Raw genomic sequence first — 20,544 nt, 5'->3', positions numbered from 1 at the left:
CATGAGCACTTGCAGTCCTCAGGGTTTCCTTCCACTGACCTTCATATCATTGTTCAGCATCAGGGGTAAAAGGAACAGGACCCCCTTCCTTTCCTGCAGATACGGCATTTTAAATAAAGTAAAAAATGAATAGTGACTAATTTTTACTCAAGAGTATGCAGAGCAACGTTTGAGTGAAAATTAAATGTCTGCCTTGTCTACAAGGGTCTACTATGCACTTTTAACCTCCTTGCAGTTAAGCCCGACCTTCGCTCGGGCAAAAAAAAATTGCAAGGATGGTTAAGCCCGAGATTTTTCACTTACCTGGTCCCCCTGTGCTCATCCAGCGTCGTCCTCCATCGGTCATCGTCCGCCGATCTCTCCAGCGTCGGGTGCCTTCGTCGGGTGCCTTCGTCGGGTGCCAGCAAGATGCCGGCCGGCGGAACACAAGATGCCAGCCGGCTTCTTACCTGGTCCCGCTGATCGTCCGACGTCCTGCTCGTTCCAGCGCCGGATGATCTCTGCAGGGAGAAGCCGTCCGGCGGAGAAAAAAAAAACCGGACGGCTTCTCCCTGCGTGCGTGATGACGTCGGCGCGTGTGCGGGAAATTCAAACTGAAACTCGTTCAAACATTTTGTATTGGATTCAATACAAACTCCTGTATTCAATCCAATACAAAATAATTCAAATAATTACAAAGTATATACCTGGTAAATTCAAACTGTCATTTTGTATTGGATTGGATACAAACTCCAGCATCCAATCCAATACAAAAAAATAAAAAATAAATAAAATAAAAGTAAATAACTTGGAAATTCAAATTCTTATTTTGTATTGGATTGGATACAAACTTGCGTATCCAATCCAATACAAAAAATAAAAAAAAAATAAAAGTAAATAACTTGGAAATTCAAATTCTTATTTTGTATTGGATTGGATACAAACTCCCGTATCCAATCAAATACAAAATAATTCAAAACAAACTCCAATAAATACACAATCAAAGTTTTAAAAATTGCCACACTAGGGAGGTGTTTTAGAATAATATAGTACTTTACAATATACAGAGTTATTGCTTTTTCAGTATTTTCAGTATTTATGATTTGTTTACATTGCTGATTTTTGTGTTTTTCCTTTAATTTTATTAAAAGTAATTTTTTTTTTTTACATGATTGTGTGTTTCAAACATTTTTTATATTCATATTATCTACTAGAACCCCTGTTCGGACATATTTCTGTAAGTTACAGGTCTACAATTTAAAAAAAAATTTCATGAAAAACAGTGGATCACTTTTGGTACAGAAATCTAGACCTCAGTGTAACGCTTAGGTGGTTAAACTTTATTTTTGTTATTGTTATTATATACAATGCACATACAGAATGTTTAATTTAGGAGGCAGAATTGCTAAGTATTCTTTCAATTTAAGTACATTACAATACCTGATTTCATATATATGTTATATATTATGGTAAATTTTCCTCTGTTTTTTTGTCATTACTACTATACTATTGTCTACATTGTGAAACCTCCATAAATGTAGTGTGGAACTCTTGCCTCTCTGTTATAATGGACGGTTGTCTTGGAATACCTAGAACACTAGGAGAATTGCCAAAAGCAACCAATCAGAACTTTCAAACCATATTTTTTTGGTAAAAAAGACAGCTGGAATCTTGTTTCTATAGCAACAGTTTCACTTTTGTTTGCCCTAATTTTTACAGATGAAAGTGCAAACTGAGCTTTACTGTCATGTATAGTAAAATTCTTATCTTGTTGAATTTATGGGTTTAAAACTTAAATACATTCAGTTTTATCATCATATATTTCAACTTACATAGGAATCATACATTATATATTTTGTACACGAAAATGTACCTGTGATGATAAATATTTTTTATTATAATGCTACCAATAAGTCAATAAAATTTTGTCAGAGCCAAAAGAATAAAAATACAATAAATCAAAATTTCTGCGCAAAGTTACAGAGTATGCAATGTTTGCTGCTGGGCACAAATAAAATCTTGTTGATATCTGGTATAAACAATATGAGCTTCAGATCTTTCTATAAATTGATAAAATGAAATTCCAAAGTACATGTATTGTTAAATCTCTTAGAGAATCAAACAAATTAATTCAAGTGTATATTTTTTTGTGCAGGCTTTTGTCTATATTTTTTAGGTATTTGTTTGCTTAATTTAATACACATTAAACATGATCTGCAAAACCCATTTATTAACTAGCAAAAAAAGTATAATGTCTGAAATATAGCTTGTTACTGACTGTTAGATTATCTTCACAGAGAATTAGAATATATTATATACCATCTAGGCCATCATCAATAGACTTACATAAATGCAGTGCTATGTAAGTCATCGGGGGCTGAGAATCTGGGTAGTTTACTTTAAGCATATTTTATCAGATAATTATGAATTTGTAGTTTTCATCTTTTTTTGTCAAATTGACATGCCTTCCTATTATCCCTATTATTCCTCCTAACCTTGGATAATTTTTGCTAGTCCAATGCAGCCCATACATGGGCACTTCCCCAACATAAAAGCCCATCACATTTATGACAACTGCTGTTTCACATATTTTTTAGGCAATGGGAGGACATGAGTGGATAGTGTATTAGCTGCACATGGAACTGGCAGATGCCAAGCACTCACTCACCACTTGTACTTGGGTCCCAGGTGCTGAATATTAGTTTCTAAATTTACTCTTATAAATGTTGTTCTATTTGTGGAAAAATAGAGATTTGGTTACATCACACCAAGCAATTTAATTCCTGAGAATGGCAATCGCTTTCTAACTAAATGATTCTATTTATAAAGCAGTTAATCTGTCATTCAGCAAACATTTCTTCTTGGAGTATCAAACACTGATATTTTAAAACACATGGACCAGGAGGATTCTTGCTAGAGAGTATTTGGTTAATATTGATATGTGTGGGATCTTTTTTATTATCACTTTTTTTTGGTGTCTAGAGAGCTGAACTACTAATCAATATGAAGCATGGCATCTAAACCATCACCAGTCTGACCCCCCCCCCCCCCCATGCTCAGTGTTAGATTTACCAGTGGTGCTCAGGGAGTGCTTTTGATTGGATCACTAGGCAGGGGGGCGTGTCAGACCTCTGGTGACCTGCACAGTGCAGAGGTTCGACTCCGAAGCGTGCTGCTCTCATACGGTATTATAACCTTTGCTGCACCTAATAATACTGGTAAAAAACGATGTATTGCTGTTTTCTGCAATAAAACAACAATATAGAAAACTGGTCTTAAAGAAGCACTCATTGTATGAAATGTAAATGCTTGTTTGACACAATGCTTTGTGTTTAATCACATATATTTCCAGGGTTAAGTCTGTACTTTTTGACTAAACAAAGTTCTGTCTTAGCCAAAGGTCATATTATTTTATTTCTGAGATATATCTATATTAGGTTTTCATGTAGTATAGACAGTTTTAGTCCTAGGAACTAATTATCCAATTATACAGCCATGTACCAAAGTCTAATGGGCTACAAAGACTGCTCAAAGCTGTCCTGTAATGGAAGGTTGTGCAGGCATTAGCACATATTTGTTGTTCTCTCTGTATTCCAAACATTTGAAGAAGAGTTTTGAATTGTTAAATACATGACTTTGGCTATGTACACACATGTAATAATTGTCCTTGGAAAGGATCTTTCACATTAATTTCCAACGACAAACGACTGCATGATGCATGAACGAGTGTGGTACATACCGTTCTGCTCTATGGAGAGGGGGAGAACGACGGAGTGGCGCCCCTCTGTGCACTCTCCTCTTCACTTTCTATGGATTGTTCGTTGTTCATCGTCCATGGATCCACCAGGATGGTCATTCGGACGATGAACAACGAGCACTGTAGACACGCAAGATTCCCGTCTGATTTCAGCCCCGAGCTGACGGGAACCATTGCACTTGTGTACCTAGCCTTCGTCATCAGTTGTAGGACGTTATTGAGAACTGCATGATTGCTACACTTTGCCAGCCCATTTTATGCTGTTTCATTTATTTATTTGATTTATTACCTAATAAAAAAAACAAACTGCCTATAAACTCACAATTTTAATTGTCAACAACTCTTCTTAATTGAATGTTTAAGAGGAGAAGAAAATGAAAATATAGGTGCAAATATTCTTTTTTTTTTTAAAGTATTGCCTATAGTAGTTCAATACCGTGTTTCCCCGAAAATAAGACACTGTCTTATATTTTTTTTGGCTCCCAAAAACACACTAGGTCTTATTTTCAGGGGATGTCTTATTTTTCCATGAAGAAGACTACAGTACACATTTAGGTCTTATATTAGGGCAGGTTTACAAAATAGTGCTAGGTCTTACTTTCGGGGTAGGTCTTATTTTCGGGGAAACACGGTAGTAGTGGTAACAATATTAAAGTAAGGGGGTTGCGTTGGGAGGGTGGTATGTGGACAAACCACACCTGGACCAACAAGTCTGTGACAGGACCCATCTCCCTGTTTTTTGTTTGAAATCTACAACTGCGGCTGGTGTTCCCTACCACCCTACTACTGAAAAAAAGTGTAGTTCCACATAAACAAGCCCCTAAGAATTCAAAAACAAAAGCCAAATAGTAAGGTTAGGAGCAAAAGTGGAGAGGTAAGTACAATAATTAACGGTTGCCCAATACCCTAAATATCTGCTTCTTTTAATGGTAAACTTTTGCTCTTCTTCATCTGGCAACATTGCTGCTTTTTTAGAAACTATAATTGTTCATTTAACATAAAAATGTTATCTTTATACAAATAGTATGTCTACATGGATCCTGTCCAAAAATTCTGTTGGAAAGATATTTGTTTTGTAAAGTCATTCGGTTCTTATACCTTGTTACAACAACAGGTAGCAGCACATATGTCCCTGTCAGTGATGTTTAGCTTAAACATCACTGATTTCTATTTTTGACATATATGACAGATGTTGCATACTGAAATTAAATAGCATGTTAGGAAATGTTTGGGATGAAGTAATAAAAAGACTAATGAAAGCTCCCAATACCTGCCTTAAAAGTGAAATATAATTTCATGTGTGGCCTGTCAACATTTTTAACAATAATAATAATAATGAATTAATAATAATAATAATATTAATAATAGTGTCTGCCATTTGACGTCTTTTTCTTGGTAGTCAAAATCAATGCGTGTAGAGGTGGACTGGTATGTGAAGACAGGGGTACTTTGGGTGACGCTCCCAATAAACTGTTGAATACTCAAAAACATGCATTATATGTTTGCGTTCCCCTGCCAAAGTACTTGCTATTTTTGACATTTTTATTATAAACTCCTTTGCAAGAGAGTAAAATTTCTCAGCTACTTACTGGTTCACCATTACTGCTTCATGAGTCAGCGTTAATTCTTCTAAGGTCAGCTTTTTGCTTAATGGACAAGGGCGGCTAATCTGATTGATTGTTCAGTTAGGAGGCGGGAGGCAGACATGTGGCACGGCAAAAGCTGCGGAACCAGAAAGATGAACTACTTACCTGCATCAACGGTGTGACTATGCAGTGTAAAAAAGGTTATAAATCACAAAGACTGGACAGATTTACAAATTACTTGTGATGTAGAGCATTAAATATACATAGTTAACTGTTTGCATGTCATTTTAGTATCACAAAGTTGCCTATACATAACAGGTTTTGGCATATTTTGCTGTTGTTAGGTCTAACATATTAGTTGGGACAATAATTGCATGATAAGGAAGAGCAGAGGTTAGAAACAGTTTAACAGACATGACGTGGGTGGAGGTTAGTATAAAAATAACCAAGCAGGAGGTCAGAGGAAGGTACAGGCTAGGGATGCACCAAGAAGCAAATGCTAAGAATCTGGTGCACGGCACCTTACAGCACCAAGCAACAGGTGGACAGAAGGGGCAAAAGCAAGCCACCCCCAATACCGTATTGGTTTTACCACAGACCATGTATTTCTTCATTATTCTTTCTCACTGATTCATCAGTCTTGCATTTTCCTAGTACCTGTCACTATTGGAATCATACAGTAACAGGAAGCAGTACCTCATGGTACACTAATGGTACGGTACAGTATATGAGGCAACATGTGCCACCATTAGGTACACTAACAGTACTTTATAGTAACAGGAGGTAGTACATAATGCTACACTAATGGTATGGTACAGTATATGAGGCAGTACCTAACGGTACACTAAATGTACAGTACAGTAACAGGAGGCAGTACCTAATGGTATACTAATGGTACAGTACATTAACAGGAGGCAGTACATAATGGTACACTAATGGTACAGTACAGTATATGAGGCAGTACCTAATGGTACACTAATGGTACAGTACAGTATATGAGGTCCCCTTCTGATCACTCATGTGCCATTCATACCGGTATTCCCCTTCTGATCACTCATGTGCCATTCAAATTCCCTTTCTGATCACTCTATGCCTTTCAAATTCCCTTTCTGATCACTCTGTCATTCAAACTCCCCTTCTGATCACTCTGTCATTCAAATTCCCCTTCTGATCACTCTGTGCTTTTTTTCTATTGTACGGCAGTTAGGACAGGGAACAGCAGGTGGCGCTGTGCCGGCTTCTTTCGCTTTGCTTTACAGACAGGAGAAAACACGATGCTGGCAGAGGAGAGAAGAGACACGCTGCTGCAGAGACACACGCAGGATCGGGTATCGGGTGAGTATAATATTTTAATTATTTTTTTTAACACATTTGTCGTATAGGACGCACTAACTTTTCCCCCTCAGTTTTGGGGAAGAAAAAGTGCGTCTTATATGGCAAAAAATACGGTATATTAAAATTCTAGCTTACTCGGCGAATATACACCGGCCGTCCTCACTTACAATTTCGGTAAGCGAGAGTGGCCGACTTTTAAAAACTTTCTTGCTCATCCCTATTTAGCAATCTTCCATTCAATAAATAGCAAAGGGAAGTAATCAATAAAAACACTGTGTTGATGATATTTTATGTGAACACATGTAAATTATTGTTGTAACAGCACCTGTATGTCTTGTATGAATCTGGTTTAATTAATACAAAATATTAATTAAACAACAAGCATTACTTTAAATATTCAAAGCCTTTGCTGTATTGTAGAAGTGAATGACCTTTTCCTTGTCTTTGCAAAACTATAATAGTGTGAGTCCATGCTTTGTACTTTTCCAGCACATTTACTGGAGTAGAGCCAGTAAATTACAACGCAAGGCAGCAGATAGTAAGTACACTGATATTGGGAACATGACAGTTGGCTGTAAGGTGACATATTACCTCATTTATCCTTCAGCACAATAAACTACTTTCCACATATATAAAACACCATCTGTTTTCACACGTTTCTGAGAACCATTTGGATTAAAGAAACCATTATGCCAGAACATTGTCTTTAGACACAATCTTAAGGAAGGTAGCTATGCATATGCAATAATCAATATCAGACCAATCTGCAAAGGTCACCTTAGCCACCTAATTATAAGAGATATCTGCTTTCCTTTGACCTAAATTAATAGAGATCTATGACATCCTATGCATCAGAAAGCTAATTGTACATTGGCTGCAGGGACCATTTGCAAAATATATGAGAATGGCAGGAAAACACATCACTAATCAAAGTTGGAACATTGCTTAGGCTCACTGGTAGCAGGAGCATCAATCCAGCTGTAGAGCGTGTGCTGAAACAAGCTGACACTATTGACAGCCACATATATTATCATCATAATTTATTTACAAGGAACTGACACTGTTCTCTGCATCTCTGTCATGTTTGGAAACAGTTCTCAAATACTATAATTACTGAGAACAAGGTACAGCATAACAGGAACTTTTATTTGCTAAAAGCATCCTTTTATCAGTTCACATCTTTATTAGTGAGCATCTTCAGTAAATAACAGGAATATTATACCTAAAGCCTGGGCCAAGGGACTGGATTTCCTGCCAGGTGCCCTGGCTACAAATCTGCAGATACTACACACCAAAGAGGATCAATTTGCTACTGGCATGGTTAGAGGGGAGCATAGTAGCAAAGGTACAAACAGTCATTCAATGTAACAAAGACATCCTGATGTGCTGATGAGCCTCTAGAGCAGAGGTAAGCAAACTTCGGCCTTTAGGACGAATACGGCCTAGCCAGTATTCCAGTCAGGCCTAACGCCCCCCCTAGTTATTTATTGTTGGATCTAATATTTATTGTTGGACCTAACTGAAGTGTTGCGTTATCCTAATATCATCAGTATCATCGAGTTTCTGCACAGTAACCCCAAATACTATGCCTAAAGAGCAGAAGCAGCACGCAGCTACCAGTCTTCGCAAGGTTGACCTTGAACATCGTGTCTTCAACCCCGAATGGACTGACAAATTATTTTTCGTCCAACGCGGCAGCAAAGCCCTATGTTTAGTGTGCAATGACACTAACAGCACTTTTAAGCGGTCGAGTCTCAAGGAGCATTTCGATCCCAAGCACGCACACACGTACAGAGACTTTCATTGACTTCTACCGTCAGCTGCCACATGCTCAGTTTCCAATGTTGTTAGCCCGTGCCAAGCGTGTGATCACAATGTTTGGCAGCACTTCTTCGTGTGAGCAGCTGTTCTCCAAGATGAAGTTTTGTAAGAACAAGCTGTGCTCTTAGTTCACTCACAATCACCTTAATAACATTATGTTGCTGAACTCCCCATCATTAGAACCTGATTTTGTATCTGTCTCTAAGAACATGCAACATCAAGTTTCCCATTGATCGTACTGTACTTTTAACTTAAAAACCTTTCCTTGGACACCTTGTTTCTTCAGGCATAGTGTGCCTTCTTGACCTCTTGAAATGGCCTTGTAGTCCAAAACGTTAGCCGACCCCTGCTCTAGAGGTTGGCAGACGTGTATTAGAAACCTATCTTTGACATGCAAATATTTTTTTTTTTAATTTTTTAAAATTTTTTATTAAAATTCTAGCTCAATTGGCGAATTTACACCAGTCGTTCTCACTTACAATTTCGGTAAGCGAGAACGGCCGAATTCGCCGTGAGATTGACTTTTAAAAACTTACTTGCTCATCCGTATTTAGCAATCTTCCATTAAATAACTAGCAAAGGGAAGTAATCAATAACAAAAACTGTGTTGATGATATTTTATGTGAACACATGTAAATTATTGTTGTAACAGCACCTGTATGTCTTGTATGAATCTGGTTTAATCAATACAAAATATTTATTAAACAAGCATTACTTTAAATATTCAAAGCCTTTGCTTTGGGTGGTTGATGGTGTTGCCATCCCAACAAGGTAGTCAATGTTAAGAGAAATGGATATAGGCAACACAGGTTGCCAGTGCTGGTAATTTTTTTCTCATTTCTTACAATTGATATTGGTTTAAATCAAAATTCTAGTGCTTACCTGCAAACATTTAATTAATGCTGCATCTACCAGTTATCCTCTCTTGCTACTATCCTTCTTACAAGAGTTTATATGTTCTCATTCAATTGGGATTGTCTTCTAGCAATCGTTGGTTAAAAAGCACAAAAAAGCATAATACCTTTGGGAAAGTTATCAAATTTTTTAGAGATCCAATATTTTTGTTACCCAAAATGTTACAAAAATCTCTTTTATATCCACAACTCTGTAGGCCAGTACCAGTTTCTGGATGCATTTTATGGAGTGTTTGAGTAGTTGATGAATAATCTAAAAGTTGCATAATCAGACTACAAAATATATGGCCACCTAGTAAAGTCTAATTTTTTTGTGCACACAATTCAATTTTTTGTTTCAGTATTTACACTTTTTCCTTTACAAGTTTTTGGTATTAAGCCTTTAAACTCTTTTTCTATTTTCCTACTATCTGTATTTCTCATTCTCATTTAGTATTCTTTAGAAACATCTAGCCATCTTGATGGAGGAAAGGCTGTACCCTACCTTTACTGGTGACTTTTTTTCTGATGTTTAAGAATTAGCTACAGCTTTCTACTGGGCAAGTGCCACAGTAATGGCATTACCAAATCTCATTTTGAATCTCAAGAAATTGGCAGCCTGAAGAAGCAGTGCCTCCCACACTACATTCATAGGGCTATAGCAGGCTGTATTCACAGGAGTGCCTATGTGCACTCAATGCTAAGCAGTGCACTGCTATTTTTGAGGAGGAATTCAAGACAAAAAGTTAAAATAAATGTAACGTAGCCAATTTCTAAATTTTGAGTTTAGGTCTACTTTAAAGCACAATGGCATTTTAAACAGATAGATTAAAGAAATAACAATGATAATGTTCACCTTTACCATGCAATCTGAAAAGAAATTTGAGTTTAATGACAAAAGTTGAATATGACTGATGATTGTAGTTAATAATTCTCAATACTGGTTATCTGAAACATCAGCCCCATACTAAGACTTTTGTATGTTGTAAAGATATTCTGCTACAGTTAATTACATTCTTCAATCTGTTATTGAGTTTCAAGCAGTAAATGAAAATCAATAGAAATGTCAATATAACATATTATTTGAGACTAGCAAGTAAAAGAAGACATGACAAATTATGTAACAAATCAACATGGGCAATTATATAGTCAGAATCAGAGCAGAATACACAATATTGTTTTAAAAGTTAATTGCCTTTGCTCCGTTCAAATAACTGGGTCATCATATGGTGTTATTGCATGCTGCTTGTACATCTCATCTTCATTTAAGAAATTCAAGAAAACTAGTTGACAAGGCAAAATTTTGCTGCATTGTAAATGTCATATAAGGATAGTACTTAAGGTTGGAATCCCCTGGCACCTAACTGAGGTGTGCTAAATGTGCAGACCTACCTCTATGGTATTCTTCATGTCAAGCTAAATGAACTACAGAAGACCTGTGGGCTCTTTGGACCAATTAGAAATGTGTGACAAGATTTCCTTAAAAAGAAGAGGAATGTTGATCAAAAGTAAATTGTTAGGGTTGTAGCTCATACAGTGACTATTTCATTAGGATAGGTTTATCTGGTGTAGAATCTTCTAGGTATATTTCAATAGTGATCATTTATTTTCCACCAAAGAATGTATCGTGAATGTGAGATTCACTGCTTTATAAAGAAACCCCTAAGATAGCAGTAAAGCAATAAATACATATAATACGGCTAAATATAAACTTTATAATGTTGATCTCTCACCAGTGTAACTACATGTATTCTTCAGTTTTATTGTTAATAAACCTGCCACAAATCTCAGTGAAGCAAATGAAATTGTACTTTTAACATGTTTAAAGAATCATTCAAATTTAATTTTACTTAGTAATTTATGTCAAAAACCATAACAATGTATTTGTCTGTTACATTTCTTGAAATGTTTTTCTGCATGTATGTAATCATCCTGTAAAAAATCTAGTTCTTTTATCTATACTTTTGACTGTGACTGGATAAAAGTGACTGGAGGAAGTCAGCAGCACTGACATGCAAAAGTAAAAAAAAAAAAAATGAAAGTGCATGGAATTTTTGCTGTAGCAAAATAAATGCATCCAGTTTGGGCTTACCTAACCATAGTTCTGCTTTAAAATTGAGCGATCAAGCGTCTTTTAATTTATTATTACATATTTACCTGCCTGTTCACTATCGTCTTGTAAATTGCTGGGGCAATGCTAGAAATGTCCATTATCCCTGCCCGGCCAAACAAGATGGCAAACAACATCGGCATCTAAGAAGAGAAAAGGAAGAGTGAGATTGCAGATAAAAAGGTATAATCATGCCAGTAAGATTATTTTTTTGCAAAAGGGACATTGCTTATCCCTTCTGCAAAAAAGGGCACATTTTTTAATTTTTAGCTCTAGTTCTGTTTTAAAGGCTTCACTTGGAATACTGCACAAAACTAAAAATTTGAGTGTGTTTGATTGATGAAGGGTTTGTTGTAGATGAACATTCATCATCTAAAAGCTGGACTTTAAATGTACATAATCCTGTTAAAAAAATTTCATTCAACTTTTATATACAATTTGCTAATTAATATAACAAAAACGTGAAATTTTGTACAGTCTAGGGGTGTCAAACTCCGGCCAAGATTTGGCCTGCAACATTCTTTTTTTGGCCCCCAAAGAAATCCTTAATATGAATTGCAGATGGCCGACGGCTGCATTGAAATAGCGCCGCTACTACGATTCCCTGTATCACTCGCGTCTATAGACCAGCGGCCTCTCTGCCTTTGCATGGCCCCACATTGGACTGTTTTATAGACACAAGTATTGTTGGGAATTGTAGTAGCCGCATCACTCGGTTCTACAGACCAGCAGCCTCTCTGCCTATGTGTGGCCCCGCGTTGGACTGTTTTATAGACGGAGGGAATTGTAGAAGTGGTGCTATTTCAGTGAAGAAGGAGTTCCAGCCACTCATAACATTAAGCCTCTCATTGGACTGTTTTCATGACGCAGGGAATTGTAGTAGTGGTGCTTTTTCAGTTTCAAGTTTGGCCCGCGAATTTGTCTAAGTTTTTCATTTTGGCCCACTGTGTATTTGAGTTTGACAACCCTGGTCTAAAACATAAACATCATTTATCATATGACTCAGTTTATAACATACCATAATATTCAGACTGTACACTATACCAGTGGTCGCCAACTTTTTCAGACCTACAGAATAGTAAATTTACAGGCTCCAGACAGCGCATTAGCCGTGTGTCACTCAAAAGGGAAGAAACATCCCCCATAGTGACGTCATGATGCTAGAAAAAACCCACTCTCCCATTGCAGGTCTGAGCCTGCGATAGGAGTGTGGATAAGTTGTGTCATGAGACACAACCCGCCCACTGCCCTGAGCCTGGGATCCATACGGGGGACATAGTCTGCGGCTCTGGCCGGTATACCCCCCCAAAGGCGTCTTTCTCCTGACCCAGCCAGAGCCGCAGACCACCAAAGTTGGCACCCGCTCCACTATACTATATAATACATGCCACTTAGATAATTACTGATTTCAGCATTTGTATCACAGATGAACAGATAAGGAGAACGTTTTAGCGCTACCTCGGGAGAGCTGTGAAAGGGAATCTCTATGGCCAATATTCACCAAAAATGAGGAGGAGGGGCCTCAATTCCATTGAGATGTTTGTAGAAACAACATTTTAGGGATTAAAGGATTTTAGTCCCCCCCTTTTTGGTGAATATTGGTCATAGAGACTATTAGTGAAATGTGTAGAGGAACTTTTATTAACAAACATATATCATCCTTACTATAAAGAAAAGGATTTGCAAGTAATTCAGTGCTTAAGTGGATTCAGATTTTTGATCTTATTGTATTTTTTTCTATTTTTTTTTTTTGTATTGTATAGTTGAAAAAAAAGTAATTGCAACACATTATGAACCTGCTTTTTGACATTTTCTAAGCTTTGTATTTCCGTTAAAACTGAATTAAATTGTTTGGGAAATTGTATTGATTTTTTTGACCCCTTCTCTGACTTCTGATACAGAACTTGGCATATAACCAATCCATTCCCAAATAAAGCTGTGCTAGAAAAAGGACTGAAAGGATTTTAATGTATTGTTTAATACATTTAATATGAAAAGTGACAGTGTCTGTTACTTTTATGCTTCTATTATTATTATTATTATTATTATTATTAATAATTATTCTATTGTGCTGGTCTGGGGTTTTATTGTTTTCTTTCTGTCTAAACACATACTGATAATTTGTTTGCACAGAGAAAGAGGCCTGTGTGTGTTTAAATTAATGCTATGGAGGCATGAGCGTCTTCTCTCTAAAATGTTGTTAAAAATAATCTCAACACACAAAGGAATAAAAAAAAAAATGATCTTCAACCATATCTCAAAATGGTAGATGTATAGTAAACAATAGATATACAATTTAACATCATATATCTAGTAATGCCATTTCTATAGTACTGAGACATCAGAAAAATGTGTGATGATTCAAACTATTTTAGGTTGGATAACCAAATATAAGCTTAAATAAGGTCTTATCTATACAAAATGTATTTTTAAAGTTGGGTTGAAATACACAACCTTTGCTTATGTTTGATCACATAGTAAATGTGATAATTTTTAAAGACATGTGTAAAGATTCTTCTTTAATGTTAGTGTCAGATAAATTTTAGAGTGTGTTTATACAAAGCCAATTTGCTTTTATTTAATATAGTCAAGCTCTACATTGCAGGTGTCACTTCAGCAGCCAATGACCTTTAGTAACAGTGGAATCTCTGTAAAAGTTGAATAGTAGAAGGATAGAGTAATGCACTTATGAAAGATTTTATGAGCAAATTCTATTCCCCTTGGGCTCGCTGGGAACAGTATAGTACCTCTTACAAACTTAAAACTAAACTTAATGCCCACTCTTCACTGATTGCTACTTCTTGAAATGTATTTAACTGATTTTTGAGACAAATATACAACTATTGTTGTGTTTTTTATTTCTTTTACAATGTACATTGATGCTGTTTATTTTAATGATTTTTTACACATATGCTGCCATTTTTGTATGAAACATTTTTATTGTTCCCAATGTATACCTTTTGTAAAACCTTTTAATAAAAACAATTTGAACCATAATAATCTAGGTATGAGGAAAGCACAAAAGATAAAAAATGTCATTTGTAAACCATGTACTTGGTTTCTTTCCTCTGTGCAACCTTTATTTCTGCTTTATCTGACCAAATCAGTGCAATCAAATCAGTGTAAGTTAGCTTAAATGATTAGTGGCATACCAAACATACATTATTAGGGAGGAAATGTTAGAAAATAGATGCAAAGTATTGAAGAACATATTTTAAACTTGCAATCTTAAACTTGCATTTAAAATTGCAAAGCTTAGTAGACCAAAATCAGCCTTTTTCAAATTTTACCATTAAGGAACTCTTGAAATAATTTTTTTTTGGACTTGGAACCACTACTAAAACCAATGAATTTGGGGTCAATGAAAAATCAACTTCCTAAATTAGTAGCTAGTGGAAAGAATTCCCCCTCACATTGGTGGCTGGAATAACACTTTCATAGACACATAAAAACCTCATTAGAGTCAAGCAGCTGGCTCTACCAAGTGGCGCTGACCTCAAAATGATGCAGACATTATGGAAAATCATTCAGCTACAGTTCGAAGAACCCAGGGGTTTCACAGAACCCTGGTTGGGAATGGCTGATATAGATGAACAACTGAATGGAAAATCATAAAAGGCAGCTAGTCTATGGACAAAGAAACAGACAATTTTATCTTGATCACAGGTTCTCTATGTTTGCAAAACTGAAAAGCCAAAACTTCAGGACAGAAGTGTATTAAATAAATATTGAAATACTTATAGCTACAAAGCAACTAAGATTACAAACATACTTTAACTGCTCCAAAACACATTGGAAACACAATGTTTTAATAACCTACCTGCTTGTCAATGGAGGTTTGCCTGTCATGTATAGAACTCATATTCACTTCATCTGCTTTTCTGTTCAGGTTTTGAATATTGTCTGCATGCCAGTTAGATTTTACCACTTTTCTTCTGTCTAATGCTTTTTAAATAGAGGGGAAGTCAATAACAATCTCCAGAAACAAGGACCCAGGCAACAGTAAACATTGATAGAGATTTTATACTGCCTTCCCTTTAACTACAATTAAAAAACACATTTGGCTGAATTGGGATAGCACAAATTTAGCTGTATATCAGCCATGATTAATGTTTCCATCATACACAACACTAATGATGGTAGACAATATTTAGGAACTATAAGTATTCTCAAGGGTTCATTCACATGGTTCAAAGAGCATTGATGTTATGTAAATTGATCTTAAGAATAAGTCTGAAAAGTTTTAATAAATAGCTTCTCTAGGACATAAACACAAGGGAGTCTGTTAGATGCTCAGGAAAGCAAACTAATTAAACTGATCTATTTGTCACTTAGTATATGAGATTTCTGAGCACATCAGGGGATTTGCGGTGAACTTTTGATCTCCATCTTTTGTAGGTTGAAGATATTCATGCAATTTACATATTGGCTGTACTCCTTTTCTAGCCTATTAAATATTAAATAAATGACAATATCAAATGCTAACACAGCAGCACACTGGATGAAACAGAAGTTTGTGCCTCCTCATTTTCTCATCAAACTGACACAAATTTGTTGTATTTATGCCTAATTACAATTAGGCTTTACTTTGACCAGTATTACCTATTTCGGAAAGCAATATGCTTTAATTTATTTATTGTCAAAGCTGGCAAATGCAAATATATTTCCAATATTTGTAAAAATTCTTGTATAAAAGTTCAGAACAGTACAGAATTGACAAATACAAAAGGTTTGGAAACTGTGTATGTAATTTATGTGTTATAGAAACACTTGTAGAAGTCCAGAAAATCATGCAGTTAGATGGGAATACAAATTGCATATTCCTCTGAAAAGCATTTAGGAAAGTTTGGTGGTGTCTGATAGCATGTGAAAAGCAGTTTTAAAGAAAATGAGTTGCATTCTTGGAGATTTGGGTCAGTGACCATTAAGAACACAAGGCAACAAACATTTTTTTATAATCATCGGAGACCATAACACATTTTTCTAAATCAGTTTTTATGCTGATTACAGGTCTGCTTTTAGGTTTTTTCCATTCATGTCAACTTTTTGAGTTATGAGTAATGTTAGCTTACAGTATGCTTGCATGTAAATTTGCAAGTAAAATTTTCAGTATATTTAGTACTATGACAAATAGACACAAAATGATAAAGGGTCAGTCAGCTACCACTGTTTCTTCAAGAATACTTAAAATTGGACTTTTTTGCATCCACTATATCTGAATTGTCACGACACAGCATCTAGCAGTAGTTGGCCATTATACTCTAAGTTCATAAGCCTTGGAAGCAATGCTCCGATGACTGAATGTCCTGGTGAAAACATTGTCCTTGCTTGTCACTCAACATGCCCAGATTTTCCGAACAGAACTCTAGATGGGAGTGCAAGAAGTCTATTTTCAAAGACGTGCAACAATGTGAATCAAGCAGATTCTGAACTCCTTCCCTGTATGCAGGAGACTTTTGGCTACTCAGAATGTTTTTGCAGAGCAAGTTGAATGCATCCCAACCTTCTGGCTTGGCTGCTGATTGGAATTGTTTAACACCTTCATCTTTCAAAACAGACTTGATCTGTGGACCTATAAATATCGCTTTCTTCATTTTTGCAGCACTTACGTCTTCATCAAGCCTAGCTTCAAGATTCTTTGCCAGGAACCAATAAAGAGACGCAATTCAGAAGGAACATGTTATGGAAATACCACAATGAGCCGTCATCATGAAGAAAGTTATGATTTCTGTAGTGAGTTACAGTAACACCCTTTGCAAGCAAAAGTGCTTAAACCTAGAAGCAAAAAGTTTTGCTTTTGGAACATTAATGAGACTATTCAGCTCTGCATGAGTAAAAATCTCTGGTTCTGCACGTATCCTGTTTGTTGCATGTTTGATGCTTTATGTTTTCTTAGTTCCCACTTTACCTGCTGGAAAGTGTAATTTGATGCATTGTATCGGATTTGTACTTTAATTTTATTTTCTTTAATAAAAAGTTATTGAAACAAAAAAAAAAAATATCTGGTTCTGAATTCTTATTGGCCATGTAATCAGGATCCGCTGATTCTTGATTGTAACTAGTTGCACCTTCATTGTATTCCTTGTCACTTTCTATAGAAGCAAGCCCATCATGTGGTGGTACATGAACAGACAATATATCATTATGAAGAACAGGCCTGATTACAGAATTCAGGATAGGATATACAATTGTGTACTTAGTTTTAGCTGAGAATCCAAAAAATAACAGTCATTTAGATGGTCTTGCAGTTCCTCCACACCATCGCAATTGCAAATGGTATGTCTACCTTTTGTCTATTAAGACAGTCACGCAGTCTGTTGGAACAATTGGTACTGATGACATGTGGAGCCCAAGATTTATCCTGGTTTGATATTAAGATTGGTCGATGTTGTGCTTTCATCATGAAGGAACCACACGCATAACTAAAATTGGACAATTAGTACAATTTTTAGGCATGATAGCAATTTATATCAATTGCATTTAATGAAGTCTGTAACATAAAAAACAGACAATTGCTGTTGGATCTTGTAATAAATTTAGGATAATTATACCAAACATCATAAAATGTTTAATTACCTATATAAGACGTTATAAAGAAAAACTGAACACAGATTTGAAATCAGAATGAAAAATACTGAGCAATGATGAAAATTGCCTGTTGACTTATAGAAATAGAACAGGTTAGGAGTGAAATAAAGATTGCAGTGTACCAATAGACTGAATAAGAACTATAGTAAGGTGACAGACTACTAGGTGCTTTGGTAACATAAACACAGAATTTGAACCTGTATATGTTTGACTGCTTACACTCAATGTGGTGGTTGAAAAAGGAGCAGATTTGATGGAGAAGAAGTGTATGCAGGGAGCCAGAAAAGGGGCTGACTGTGTTCAACAAAGCAAATGGCATGGAACTCAAGCTCTGAGTTCCAAGCATTAGTCCTGCACCAAATCTCATCTCCTTCTGACTACAATGTGGGTCCCATAGAAATCTGCTATGCAACATGTATATCCAAGCAGAAATAACTGTAGTATAATAGGACATATATATTAGTAAAGGGCATTACAATAAAATTATCAACCAAAACATTAAGGTTAGCTCCATGCTAGATTCCTTTATGATGTTGTTTCTCACACTGGGTGCTAACCCTGATCTCTGATTCCTATGATGAGCATATTTGATTTACTGATACACTGATGTTTATTCCCCTCTTGTACCAAAAGAGTGTTGTAATGAAAAAAGGGTATCTGAAATGTCATGTGATCTGCATAGCCCTCCTAATACCATAATAAATCCAAAGTAGAATAAATTGGTTCCACTATTTTACTAGTTATTGATGTAGCACAGCTGTACTTTTCTTGTCACTATTTTTTAGTCTGTAGCACAGTATGCACCAAATAGAGTAGAGTAAACAGAGCCCACTGTAACTATCACATAGGATACAGTAAGCAATGTTGGTTATCTAACTATATTTTTAGAGGCTGCAGAGCTTAGATCCAGGTCTGCCAAACCTACCACAGATGCTGTACCAGCTGTTTAGTACCTAAAGACTCAGTTGGAGCAAAAAGAACCATAGTTCTGTTCAATTCTTGATTAGGATACAAGTATCTAAGTAAGTAGGATTTTTTCTTTAAACTCTGCATTCTGCTTTTTATTTCTGTATACAGGTAGTCCCCGGGTAAAGGACATCCGGCATATGGACGCCTCCTAGATACTAACGGGGCTTCCCTGCTCGCTGTGTGCAGGACGGAGGCTTGGAGGGGGGAGGGACGATTTGCATGACTTTCAGAAGAAATCTTTTGCTAAACACAGCTGGAGTTGTGGGTGATCTTAGGGGGTGAGCTCTTTTTGCAGCCTCTTGTAACTCTTTATTGACCAAGACAAACTTTGCAGTTGTTTCTTTTTGCATATCAAAGCACAGCTTGCTCCAGAAGTTAATGTCTAGGTTCCATAAAGATTTTTTTTTTGCTTCTTTTTTGTTTAACTCACAGCAAGGATTTTAAACAGTAACTGACACCACGCTGCCTAATGATATGTTGAGACAAAAATCTGTCCTAATTGCATTTATTAAAATAATGTACCTGTCCTGAATTACATACAAATTCAACTTAAGAACAAACCTACAGTCCCTATCTCATATGTAACGCGGGGACTACCTGTATATACTGATATCTCACTCGCAATTTTTTCCATCTTAGGTGCCATGGTGGATAATGTTCTGTCAATTTAATAGGAAGCCCTTATTTCAACTCTGTGCTTTAGTAGAGAATTGGTTGTGCCAGTCTCCGGTCATAGTGCCCAGTGACTGCTGGATCTTAGATGGAGTTGGTACAGTAGTTAAGCTTTGATTCTAATTTTAAAATAAAGGATATAACACACCTTAAAAGGATAAAACTTCATCAGCAGTACAAAGCCTGAGGATTTGCCTTTTAAGGAATATATTGTTGAAGTTATCCTATGTTCTAAAGATAGGCTATTTAATTCTCCGTAATTGAAAGATGAAATTACAGTGTTTCAGGTACTACTATTTCTGTGTTACTCATCTAATTTCTACAGCTAAATCATATGAATTAGGAGCAAAGCATCACAAGCTAGAGAGAAAAAATGTTGCAAAATACTCTCCAACTACAACGTGTTTCTGCAAGATATTTTCAGATAAGAGAAGTGCAATAGAGATATACAAAATTCTATATTGCACAAGGCACTCAACATGTACCAGCAATCTATAGCTGAAGTTGGTGACATAAACAGGCCAAACACAGTCCCAAGTGGCTGGTCAAACAGGAAACTACCATTTCCCACTTTTCACATTTTATTACCTACCAACTATAGGGCTATGGAAAGCTATAATAAATTAGGTCTCAGGGGCCATTTAAAGCAATCTTAACAATTACTTAATGGATAGCAATTTTCAATGACAATTTGAATCAGGGCAGGCAGCAAATCAAGACCCCTTTCTAGGAATTATAAGGTTATTTTTGAGTCTGTCTGTACCTCCACTATTAAACATTACAAATGATGTAAGTGTTGCTGCTAGGAGTATAAATTTAATTTGAAAAAATAAC

The sequence above is a fragment of the Pyxicephalus adspersus genome, chromosome 6 (genome assembly GCF_032062135.1).
Source record: "Pyxicephalus adspersus chromosome 6, UCB_Pads_2.0, whole genome shotgun sequence".
In the NCBI taxonomy this organism is placed as follows: domain Eukaryota; kingdom Metazoa; phylum Chordata; class Amphibia; order Anura; family Pyxicephalidae; genus Pyxicephalus; species Pyxicephalus adspersus.
This window is presented reverse-complemented; position numbering follows the sequence as displayed.